Source organism: Euprymna scolopes, chromosome 8, assembly GCF_053919585.1.
Source record: "Euprymna scolopes isolate OS-2025 chromosome 8, ASM5391958v1, whole genome shotgun sequence".
NCBI lineage: Eukaryota > Metazoa > Mollusca > Cephalopoda > Sepiida > Sepiolidae > Euprymna > Euprymna scolopes.
Window position 1 is genome coordinate 153,347,886 of NC_136489.1, and position 14,064 is coordinate 153,361,949.

A 14,064-nucleotide genomic window follows, 5' to 3' on the forward strand; every position below is an offset into this window, starting at 1 on the left:
TAGTTACTAATATTCTTCACCATATTATAAGGGTGATTTGTATATATATAAATTTTCACGTTTGTTTGTATATATGTCGGTATTATATAGAGAAATAGCGCTAAATTTATAGTTTAGTAATATATGTATATATTTATATCTCGATTTTAAGTGAAAAAAAAAACAAAAAAAAACCTTAGTTAAATTTATTGATTGCTCTGATATTGGAGTAATAGTTCTAAAAATTTGTATTAACAAAATAAACGAAAAACAATTATAATTATAATGGTTGGAGCTAGAAAATTTTATGCAAACTTTTAATAAATCTGCTTCAGAATTATACCTTGAAAAACCTAACATTATTTTTGTGAATAGGTTATATTTGTTTTGATATAGGTTGTTAGTACCCCTCTTTCTTTTTTAGAATGGTTCAACCCTGTAAAGTTGACATTAATATAAAGGGATGGTCTTTATTGAAAGTTTCGTGGATGGTTTTTGGCCTGATGAGGTGATTTTCCCTGCTAGGGGGTCATTGAAACACGTTTGCTAATGTGTAGCCAATAACTCTCCAACAATCAATATATTGCTCTGTTTCATGCATTGAGCACTCTTTGGAATGACATATTGTGTTGTTGTTATGAGTTACTGAAAAAATTCTACCAACAGTATAATAATAATAATAATAATAATAATAATATATATATATATATATATATATATATATATATATAAAGAGAGAGAGAGAGAGAGAGAGAGAGAGAGGGGGAGAGAATAATTAAAGAAATAGATGTATAGTAGACAATGTGAAAAACCTTATCTGAAACAAATGATTTAAAAATCGCCTATAGTGACATTTTTAAAAAGGTTATTATAATTTTTTTCTTATTCATTTATTATTAGGAAGCCATTTTGTAAAGATCCGATTGCTTTCATTTACGCCCTGTTTTGACTCCCTGTTTGATTAATACGTTTTAGTTAAAGGTATAATCATTATAAATAGACACAGGCACACACACACACAAAAAAAATAATTAATATTTTTTTTATTAAAAAAAACAATAATTTCTTAATAATTATATGCTGGTTTGAATGTGATCAATTTATCTCATTTAGCTTGAATCATGCAAATGTCGTTTGACAAGGGAGATAATAAAATAAAGAGACATGCAAGGATCGAATCGGGATCGATGTTCTGAAATGATTTTACGTATAGATAGAAAAGATAAAAATAATAACTCATCCATTATTTAATTAAATCATCAAATGAAATTAAAAAAAAAAGATCTATGATTTGTTTTTATAGAGAGACGAACGATGCACAGCGAATTAATAATATTAATAAAAAGAATTAATGGGCAATTATCTTAGACGCATTTGTAGTGACATCGTTCACCCTTTCACTGATGCTTATGACCGTCAAGTTGACACCAATTAAAGTGACACAGCGATAAAATTTATTGCAGAGTAAGCAACACTATATCAGACGAGAGAGATTATCCTAACAGCAGGCAATGTAACACTAATGGCGTATACAATTTATTTTAACAGAATCGAGATTACTCAGGCAGTTAGGGTTACACAAAACTAGTTGAAAAAAAGATGATTACAATGTCTGTCAAATAACAAAATTTACAAGGTAGAACAATAAAATTGGTCCCCTAGAAAATACGACATGCTTCTATTTCCGTTTGGCATTCCATGTTTTCTTTTTTTGTTGTTTTTTTGTTTCAAGTTTCGTACAAATCCCAAGAGCTTTTATCATGTTTGAAAGTAACACAATGTTCAACAAACGATATCGGAGATGCGCCGCTATACAACTCATGCTCTCTACCGATCTAAGTTATGACAACTGGACTATTGCCAGTACTCTCAAAATGCATCGCTAGATTGCCAGGAATAACAGAGATGAGCCCAGGGTTATGAAAACAATATTTTCAGAAATTTTTATGGTCTTTGGTGTGGTTTCAAGTGAGGACCATATCACGTCACACAACATCTTCGAAGTCTTTGCCTGTTTTACAAGTATTTAAATGGCAGATATTCCGACGAACTACAAGTCTTTGTACCTCCTCGACGTAAATATCTCCGTACTCTGGTCTGCTTCCAGCTTGAATATACCATGGTATCCTTCAAATCCAATGTAAACAAGTTCTTGTTGAACCGTCCCCTTAAATAATTAAATTCTACCCAACTTACACAATTAACGATTACTACACTACTATCTTACATTCATTAAGCCTTGTGCTCGAGTGGCTTCTGGGCCTATAAAATATTGACTACCAAGTAGAAAAAGCATTTACGTTGTAAGAGCCAGCACCCTAGTAGCCATCACATTGACACAGTATAGTTCGTACAATCATGTTTCTAGTGTCAGTAAAGGTCCTATTATTTTAAATAACAGGAATATGATCCTAGTTATAATCAAGTAATCAGCTGACTGATCGGTGATAATAGTGTTATGTCGTAGGTTGAACACAATAAAGCATTCGTCAGTTATTTATCTATCTGTTGATCTACGTGTATTATCAATATATATTTCGATCTAGTTATCAATCTATTTCTGTATCTATCCATCTCAATCTATCTATCTATCTAACTGGAGAGATAAACAAGAGATGAATATAAAGTATGTTGATAAAAACTGTCAAAATATAATAAAATCATATCAAAGACAAGTTTACCGGAAGCATCTGGTCAGCTGACGGAAGTACGTGTATGTTACGTTGTTTTAGTTAGCTGAGAAGAATAATGAAAGTATGAATTGGGACGTTGAGCAGGTCGGACGGTTTCATCAGAGAAGGAGCTGAAGTGTCTTAGAATGGAGACCTAGAATTAACCCCTCAAGCAAAGATATTCACTTTCCATTCTTGTTCGAGCGACACCTGGAAAATAAATAAAAACTATATAAAAAAAATGCAATCAGCGTTCTTGGAAGAGAATGCATATTCGTTTAAACATGTGCCAGCCTTCCCTCCAAGAACAAGATGAATCCAGGTGGACCAAGATCAACGACGCATGAAAATAAAGAATGTTGAAAATGCATGTATATCACACACACACACACACACACACACACACACACACACACACACACACACACACACACACACACACACACACACACACACGCGCGCATATGAACATTTAGACAATCATAGCATTGGAAAATAATTAGACCGCAATAACATAACAGGGTTCATATAGTGAAGAAACCAACTATAGACATTTAATGACACGTACACACATAATGATGAATCCTTTGTCACCTCATCACACACATATATCCTGTATGGTGATATTGTACCCCATCACACAACAATAGGGACACGCAAGGTTTTATGATTCAAAATAATAGAACTATTACCCAATTATCGGTGAAAATTACACTGTCTCACTTGATGGAACGATGATTCAAGTAAAGTTAAAAAGCTTATTCTATTAAACGATCACATAAGTTGCTTGCAAGTTAGTTAAGTAAGCCTTAATAACTAATAACCATGCTCACATTTTTATTATTCGTGAACCTTAAATTTAACTATACGGAACCATCAGTGAAATACACACAAAAAAAGATAATATATTATTTAGCAATCCGTACCACGTCTGAAAGTGACACAATATTCTATGGGTGCATCTCCGATCTCACTCATAGAATATTGTGTCACTTTCAGACGTGGTAGAAGGCTTCTATCCGTCTTGGAATTTGTACACAACTATCTAACTGGTAGGTGGTTTTCAACAAAAAACGTAAAACGAGGTTTTCATCAAACGGAAATGGAATCGTGTCGTGTATTCTGGGACGACAATTTTATCGTTCCATTTTGTTTTATTTCTTTACTATCTCTCGCTATAAAAGTTTAACTGTCAGAAATAAACACTCGTCTAGCTGAAAACACTATTAATAATTTCCCCCACTCTTTATCTGTGCCTAAACCTAAACGTAGATTCCATGAAAAAAGCTTTTTTCTGAGACTGCACGCCTTTGAAACTGTCTTCCGTTCTCCTGCTTTCCAGCTGACTACAATATGGCTGTCTTCAAGTCCAACGTAAACAAGTTCTTGATGAGCTGTTCCACTTAAGTTAACAAATTTACCGAATTTCTATTACTAACAATTACTACATTGTTCAATTGACTACTGTACACTCTTAACTCTTATCCTCGAGTGGTTTCTGCGGCTTGATAATTGGTTTCTGCCTATGTAAAAAAATATTACTGGTTATTATTATTCCATTGTGTTAATGCTTAGATAGATTACAGAAAAATATATAGGTCTATTACTTACTCTATAAATTCGATTTTTATGGATGAATGTTTGAATGGCTCATTATTATTCGGTTTAGTGTGTAAATTAGACACACATTAAGTTATTTAATTCATAAATGAATTTTCGTCATTTGCAAAAGTTATTAAAATTGTGATTGTATTCAAAGATGGATTTTCTTTCTTGGCCGCTAAAGTCACTAAAGTCTAAAACATTGTTAGAATGCATTGTTATCTGTTGACCGAACTTTTGCAGTTCTAGGAGGTCCAGATAAGACAGTAAATTCTCTCTTTAAGAAGGGGGTAAGTTTATTACTATATACGGCATAATCGCGTTGGCAAACCGGTTCTCGTCAGATCACTGAAGTTAAGCAACGCTGAGCCTAGTTAGCACCAGATGGGTGACCATTTGGGAATTCTAGGCGCTGTATGTGTTCTCTGTTTATCTCGGTATTTGTTTCCCATCGCCCTGTACACACACTTCACTTGCTACTGGTATTTAACAATGTCGACTCAGGAGAGGTGTGGTTGGAGATTGCACGCCTCCTGCCATAAAAATATCACCCGCAGACACCCCTTCGTGGGTATCTATAGACTGTCAAAGATTGAAGGAGCCTGTTATTTATTTATTTTTTTTGTTTTTTTTTTTTGCTAATAACATTAGACGACCTAAATAAGAAATGTTGACAGAGAATTTTCTTCTTTTAGGGTTTCAAAGGGTTGCCGGATTTTCCTATGTGAAGGAGATAAATAACTTCAGATGCAGTATGCAATAAGTATATTCATATATGGTATGCAAGTCGAAACACGCTAATAATAACATAACACGCTTATATAATAGAAGTAAAAAACAAATATATGAAAAAAAAAACTTTAAGCTATAAGGATTAACTTTGCTGGCATTCAAAAATATTTTAATAATTGTAATTTGCTGTTATTCATTGTTATTCGAAAAACATTTACGAATACAAGACTGATTGAATTTACCTTCGGCTTTGATTAATCTAATGGCTAATACTTTTGGGTTACAGGTGAAATCATTAGAAACGGACAGAGAAAAAAGAATTAATATTCTGGATGAAAATAACAATAATGCGTTAATAATTATCAAGTGTTTCGAATATGATCAATCCATCTCATTCAAATCACACAAGTGGCATTTTGACAAGGGAGAAAATCGAGTAAACGAAAACGTCTAAATCAGTTCGAGGTCAATTTTCCGGATTATTGTTTCGAATATATAAAAAAATAAAATAATAGAATCGTCCATTAATTAATATTAATTAAATGTAAAAATAAACAAACAAACAAACAAACAAACAAACAAACAAAGAAAAAATGATTTATTGCTTTACTTTATAGAAAACTAGCGAGGATTACCTGGCGTTGCCCGGGTGGTAGGAGGTGTGTGGGGGCTTAAAAAAAAAAGTAAGTATGAGGATCGAACCCGAACCCGAACCCTTGAGGCAAAGTTGTAAATTAAAGTGTGAAAAAAAAAAAAAAAAACGTGCGACGTTAACGATTGCCCAACTGCGAGATGCTTACGGAAACACGTTTGAATTTATTTAATTACTTGGATTTTGCAGGTGCCCGTTTTAATGAGTTAATGAGGTCAAGTTTGACTGCGGGATTTTTATTTTTTCCCAAGATGTTATAGGAAAAAGACTAACCCACATGCGGCGAGCGACAAATGTTGAATATTTATCTTCCCGAAATCGAGCAAATTAATAGACAGGCGAGATTCGTTGTTAACTGTGAGATATTACGATTCATATGTGATATAAAAAGTTTTAAAAAGTTCTGAAGCGACCGACCGCTTCTCTGAAAGAAGCCTTTTGTAGACATACAGAAAAAGCGAACACACATACATACATACATACATACATACACACATACATACATACATACATACATACATACATACACACACACATACATACATTTTCGCTTTTATATTTATAGATAATCTAGAAACGGAAAGTAACAAAAACTGAGAACAATTATCCTAGTGGCATTAAAAGCGATATCAGGTTTGTGTTACTATACACATAGATGTGAAAAAATAAAATAAAAACAAATATATAAAAAATTAATGTCATCAAAGGCAAGATAAGTTACTCTTCTACCTATCTGAAAAGGTGTTTAGTGGTTTTACTCACTTTAAAACGTGTAATCGGTTCGAAAATCATGCAGTGTTTATCGATATATTAAACAAAAAATGGCGGCATGCACGCTGTTAGATACGGTAAGTTTGGGAAAATGAGTTCAAACAAACAAATTATACAAAATGCTGTAAGAAACCCATCAAATATATGTCCGCCTATGTCACGGTAACATATATTAAGTTAGTTTCTAACAGTACCTTGTATAATTTTTCTGTTTAAATTGTTTTTCCCAAACCTACCATGTTCAACAGCGAACACGCCGCTATTCACATTTTTCCAATACATCGGTAAACACTGCATGTTTTTCGAGCCGAATAAACACGTTTCATTAAGTAAAAACACTAAAAATATATCCAGTTAAGTAGAAAAGTAACTTATCTTTCCTTTGATAATACTTATTTGTTATATATTTGTTTTTTTGACAACTTTTTTTAGAATCTATGTGTATAGTAAAACAAACCCGCGATATCATTATAACTGACAGAATACTGATACAAATAGCCGGAACACTGATCTGAATTGAAGTGACAAAATGAGAATCTTAGTGACAGGTCAGTTAACATAATTCCATATTATATTGCAAGCGCGTTAGTGGCAGCCATGTTCACACTGTTTTATTTGACCATGCGATCTAACTGTCAAGGCGACACCATTTTAATTGACCTGAATTTATTCTTCATCTAGTTGCAGTAGAATGACACAATCTCAGTTGTCAACGAAAATCTTTATATCTCAAAATATCCATCTCCCTCCCACTATCTGATCATGGCGCACAATGGTCGAAATATGAAATTGAAAAGCTAGAGTCCTACAGGAAGAACACTGGTGTGTAAAAACTGTCTGGGCAGCTCCGTCCGCATTCTCCGATAGTCGCAACTCAAGCTATTAGCTATAAACTAATCCATTCTTTAAGGGAGAATGTAAAGCCTGGAATCATGAACCCCCTCGAACTGCATAGGTACGAAGGCATATCGCGTTCAATATGGAACAAGCTATCTCAACAATTACCCAGATTCTGTTGGCTTTAGTGTCGAGGGAAAACCCTTGTGGCAGTTTACTTCAAAAGGTTTTAGTAGTCTAGTTTTAGATAAGGTGAGACGTGGTAGCGGCTTAGTGTAGTCAACTTAAAATCGTATTAATGCTCTAGCGGGGGTTCGGCTTTGCCCTATCGTAAAATACGCTTAAATATGGCATTTAAATTTGTCCATATTTCGTATACATTATTATAGAGTCATGATTTCAAAAGTAAAAAAAGTATCCAGGTGCCATCAGCTAGATAGTCAAGTTGACACTGAGCGAATTACATTGCTGCAGTCGGTTGCTCAGTAGTCCATGTTAATTACTTAATTGTAGTCCATGTTAATTACTTAATTGTAGTCCATATTAATTACTTAATTGGAGACCATGTTAATTACTTAATTGGAGTCCATGTTAATTACTTAATTGTAGTCCATGTTAATTACTTAATTGTAGTCCGTGTTAATTACTTAATTGTAGTCCATGTTAATTACTTAATTGTAGTCCATGTTAATTACTTAATTGTTGTCCATGTTAATTACTTAATTGTAGTCCGTGTTAATTACCTAATTGTAGTCCATGTTAATTACTTAATTGGAGTCCATGTTAATTACTTAATTGTAGTCCATGTTAATTACTTAATTGGAGTCTATGTTAATTACTTAATTGGAATCCATGTTGATTACTTAATTGTAGTCCATGTTAATTACTTAATTGGAGTCCATGTTAATTACTTATTCGCAATTATCTAAAGGCTCTATAAGTAGCCTTGTGACAGATAAGTTTAGATCATATTAGTGCATAATGAGAGAAAGATTGAAACGATGTTAGTTTAATAGTGGCCGATAAGTAAAACCATATTAGATGCCCAATGACAGATGAATAAACTCCATATTAGTTGCCTAGTGGCAGATAAGTAAAAACAATATTAGTTGCCTTGTCGAAGGTAAGTAAAAAGAATATTAGTTGCCTAGTGGCAGCTAAGTAAATACCATGTTAGTTGCCTAGTGGCAGATAATTGGAGATCATGTTAGTTATCAAGTAGCAGAAATAACAGCCATTTATTACCAGTCGTTTCGGCACCAAGCTGTCTTACACGTATTTTCCAAGCCAAGCGACAATATGGTCGTTCAAAATTCTTGTTTAAATTCGGAAGATAAAAGGTCTTGTATCTTGTTTAGAGTGCATGTTGTGTCGATACGTGCTTTAAAATCTCTGTTACCGTCTCGTGTTTTTTATTTCGTTTTTTTCTCTCTCCTCTTTCTCATATTCCGATGTCATAATATATTCATTTATTTCTCTGACGTAACGCTCGCCAAACGGCTTGGTCATTTGTATAGGTGCCAGTGGTTTATTTATGATTTTAATTTAGACGGCAATTTGTTATGCTTTAATTTGTCGAGCCTCAATTTGTCACGTGTAATTTTTTTAAAATCTAAATTTGTAGTGTTTAAATATATCGTGCCTAAATTTGTCTTGCATAAATTTGTCGTGTGTAAATTCGTAGCGCCTAAATTTATCGTGTTTAAATTTGTCGTGCCTAAATTAATTTTTCGTGTTTGAGTTCGTCGTGTTTAAATTTGGCCTGCCTAAATTTGTCGCGCTTAAATTTGTCGTGTTTAAATTTGTCGTGCCTAAATATACCATGCCTACATTTTTCGTCCCTATATATGTTTCGTGCATGCATATGAAAACCATCAAAACCTGTCAAAATTTAAGACTCGTGTAAATGAATTAATTTTGTGTTTTATAATTAGTGTCGAAAATTCGGTATTTTATTACGAGTAACATAGTGGGACAGATTGCTGAAACTATTTTTCACTTGGTGATACAAGCATCAAAATTGAAATTTGCCAGGTTTGTTTCTGCAGCCATCTTGAAAACTGGCAGCCATCTTGAATTTTCTGATGGCTAACGTCCTTTTCTTAAAATGTATGTTCTGAAAGTCATTTGTTCCAATTTGGGTGCTTGTATCACTTAATGAAAGATTCTTATGGAACATTGAGATAGCCTTCCCTACTACCATTGGTTATCAGCACTTCAACTTCTGTACTAAATGTTGAACTTTTGCCGAATGTTCACATTTAACGTTACACTTTAAAATTGTGTATAAAAAAGCCTGCAATAATGTCAAATGTGTTATAGAGGCGCACGTTCACGTTTGATCAGTGAAGTTAAGTGACAACATACTTGGACAGTACCGGGAAATACAAAACAGTGTATTTGGGGCGAATGCAAGGGATCACTGCAAAAAAAAATCGTCATTAAATCCGGCTCCCTTGACATGAGTTTAAAAGCGAGTAAACATCGATTGTGAATTTAATATTCCATAGAAACTTCCTTAGCAAAAAAATGGGGGGGGGTTGGCACACTAGAATAAAAGAGGAAACAAGTGAAGCATGTTTGGTGCCCCGTGAGTGTACAATGAATTAGGCATAAAAAAGTTCAGCATTTGTCCCCCATCCATTTAGCCCCAAAATTCCCCAATGCCTTAACATATTTAAATTTGAGTTCAGCACCATGTCAAACTGCTAAATAGACATACAGAAAAACTTTTGAACAAATATTGTAAAATAGTTCCAAAAATGGAGTGTTTTTATTAACCCTAAAGGAGACCCTGGTGCACACCCAAGAGTTATCGCGAAGTATAGACAAGCAAAATTATATAGAAATCAGTTAGTTACAACTTTTTTAGAAAGGTTAATAAAAATCCAGGTCATAAATTTTTTTTTTTTAATAAGCACAAAAGTGTCAATTTTATCCATTTTATTCCCAAAGGTTCCCCTACGAAGGAATCCGGCGTATTCCCGAAAAATCCGTTACTTTTTTTACTCATGTCATGTTTAATGCTTGTGCAAAATTTCCAAACATTCCAAAGCGTAGTTATTGAGAAAAGTACGGACAGACGAACGGACGAACAGACTAACGGACGAACGAACAAGGGTGAATTTACAGGTCCATCCTACTTTGCTCGAAAGGTTAATATGTTGTATCGGCAAATGTTTGTGTTCAGTCTTTTAGGGTTAATATTCAGTCTTGGTTTTGAATCGCCAAGTAATGAGATACGGAAGGTTCGATCTCCCGTGGAGTGTTATTTTCTAATTACTTAAACGGCATATGTTTTTACATTGACAACTAATTAGTGCATCCTAATTAATGGGGCGGAACAATAGTTTATGCATGAAAACAAACAGTATTTTGTATATGGCGAGTGCATTGGTATTTATGCCAGCTAAATTATATAAAATTCTTGGCAATAATCATTGAACCTGTTAATATTTGACCTACATTATTTGAAAAGGACAGCTCACTATAAATAAAACGTGTATATATATATATATATATATATATATATATATATATATAACTACTTAATTTACTCACATAAAATTAATATACGAAAGTATTTACTTCAAAAGTGCTCAATACGTAGTAGAGCTAGTTAGTAATTTATAAAATATATATGGCGATTAAGCTACACTGAATATTCCGCGTTTCATCCACTCTAGGACTCTTCAGGCTTATGCATAAGCCTGAAGAGTCCTAGAGTGGATGAAATGCGGAATAGTAAAAGGTTTGTACACTCGTTGGGATTCATTTTGTCCCAGAAAACGTAAGATAAATCTAATTTGGACCCTAACACATCGTGCCCTTATGATTTGCCAACTACTTGGGTCGAACGACATTAACATTAGATGGAAGAATTCAACAACATGTACCCAGTAAAATTAGGAATGGAACCTACCGGGCAACTGATGTCGTTACTAACACATACGGGTCTTCAATTACTGATCATTTGCTTAAAAACCCGTCTTGTGCAGCAAACTTTAGCACGGACTCTTTTACCATTATTAGTCGTGCTCATTCATTATACCATCTTAAGATCTTGGAGACCATTCACGTTCGACTCAGGAAACCTTCTCTTTGCAAGCAAAGGGAATGCCTCATGGGGTTGAACGTGATTAATCTCTAGGGTATTCGTCCATAACGCCGTTTTATTTTAATCGTTTTCCCACTTTTTTTTTCCCCTGTAAATTTAATAAAACGCTATTTTAATCGCTTTCATTCTTTATTTTAAAATAATTCCCTCGATACAGCTTTGAGAAGCGAGGGTCGAAACCGGTCAGCTGGCTCCCCATATTTTTTTCTTTCCTCTCCTGCTTCCCCTTCATTCCCACCTTTTTGGAGAGAAGATATATATATATATATTTGTATATATACAAATTTACTTTTAATCATGAATCATAAAAGTCTTCCTTTCCCAATATATATATATATATATATATATATATATATATATATATATATATATATGTGTGTGTGTGTGTGTGCGTGGTAAAACTGGTGATTAGTAAAAACCTGAAGAGAGTGCTCAATGCTATTGCAGAGAAAATATGTGTTTTATTTTTTTATTACCGTTTTATCTGTTTGCTTACATATCTTTTAGATGTTGGACCATGTTTACGATCTAACAGCCTCGTCAGACCTTACAGAAATGGTTGTTAGTATTAGGAAGAAGTGTTTTAGAAGAAATACGAAAAAAAGGGGGGATTGAGGTAGGAGATAATAGGGGGAGGGAGACGGGTATTGACAATATTTAAGTTTTGAGGGTTAAGATACATTAGATTGTATTGCGTGTGTGGGGGTAGCAGATTCAGGTAGGCGTGGGTGGATATATATGGATATAAAGAGGGGAGGTGGAGAGAGAGTAGTAAAAATACCCTCCCCCCTATTATCTCCTACCTCACCCCCTTTTATTCGTATTCCTTTTAAAACACTTCTTCCTAATACTAGCAATAATTTCTGTAAGGTCTGTCGGGACTGTTAGATCGTAAACATGGTCCAACATCTGAAACATATGTAACCAAACAGATAAAACGGTAATAAAAAAATAAAACACACACACACACACACATACACACACACACACACACACATATATATATATATATATATATATATATATATATATATATAAAATAATGGAAATAGTATTCCGAATAAATAAATACTATATAAAGGAAAAACTATATATATATATATATATATATATTTGCACGCCAGGGCGGAGATGTATGTGTACATGTGAACGTTTCTTTAAGTACATATTTGTGTGTACGTGCGCATATGTGTGCTCGTGCGCGCGGCCGCTAGCTAACCCTCTGCAAACAGTTAGCAACAAATAAAAACCAAATAAATAAATCGAATCATAGCCCCCCCCGCCTCCGAACCCAAGCGAACACCCAACAGCTCAAGACATACTTATCAAGAAATCATCTCACCAATCAGACGCCAAAATACTTTAACATTAAGACTCGAATTTTAAAGTAACTCCCCTCCTCCTACCCCCACATGTTCCCCTTCCCCCTCCATGTATCCCTATGCCCTCAGCCACACCAGAAATGAACTTCCCAAACCCTCCCTCACAAGTCACTTAAACTCCAAAACTAAAACATTACCGACATACCAAGAACCCCTTCCCACCTTTCCCCCTTGTTCCCTTCCTCTTTTTCCGCTCTTCTCACACCCCTCCCCTGACATCATTCACTCTTTCATCCCATTATAACGAACATTTCTCTAAAAGTCTTAGGAAGCTACAGACGGCAAAAAAACAAAAACGGCCGGGTAGCTGAAACAATAATGTAACTTAACAGAAAGATACGGTAATAAAAATAAAACGTATATATATATATATATATATATATATATATATATATATATATATACACAACAACACGTTTTTCAAAGTCAAGTAAATATCTGACGACGAGATCTTTCTCGAAATATTATATCACACGGACATACCACCAGACCGACATTCCCAGGTAACCACTGTGCAAATATAAATATACTGCGTATATGAAATATGAATATGTACACATGTATTTATAAGTTGTATAAATAAATTTCTCACCTGCTTCAGCTTGTGTCTTTCCGCATTGTACCGCCTTCTACAATTCCATTTATATATATATATATATATATATATATATATATATATATATATATATATATATATATATAGTAATGTGATTGAAAATTTAAAATTTAAAAATCAAATTATGATTAAATTAAAAATCAGTTTCATAAGAAGGAACAACAACAAAATCAATTATTTGTACGATCATTTCGGAAAACAGTGTTTTTATTGTGGTAGACATCAAGTTACGGACAATAATTATTGCATATAGTTTTTTGATAAACAAGGTTTCCTCATCATATATATATTTAAAACTATGTGTAATAATTATTGTCCGTAACTTGATGTCTACCACAATAAAAACACTGTTTTCCGAAACGATCGTACAAATAATTGATTTTGTTGTTGTTCCTTCTTATGAAACTGATTTTTAATTTAATCATAATTTGATTTTTAAATTTTAAATTTTCAATCACATTACTAAATATATATATATATATATATATATATATATATATATATATAAAGTAAAAGATGGTCACACTTTTTGAAGACACTTTTAAAAATTTAATTGAGAAATTTTTGAAAACTTTGAAGTGTCGAATATAATGATAAAATCATTTTTTTTTTTCATTGCTTTTTTGTTTTTTGTAAGTCCTATATTTCACTAATATAAAGCCTCATCGGGGTCGAAAGTCCGGTTCGTGAATTTCTTTTTCTCT

The 14,064-nt window shown here is 33.4% G+C and overlaps 1 pseudogene; it reads left to right on the top strand.

Moving 5' to 3' along the window:
* The first annotated feature begins 4,557 nt into the window (after nucleotides 1-4,557).
* LOC145284116 (5S ribosomal RNA) lies at nucleotides 4,558-4,674 on the top strand (annotated as a pseudogene).
* Nucleotides 4,675-14,064: the final 9,390 nt, after the last annotated feature.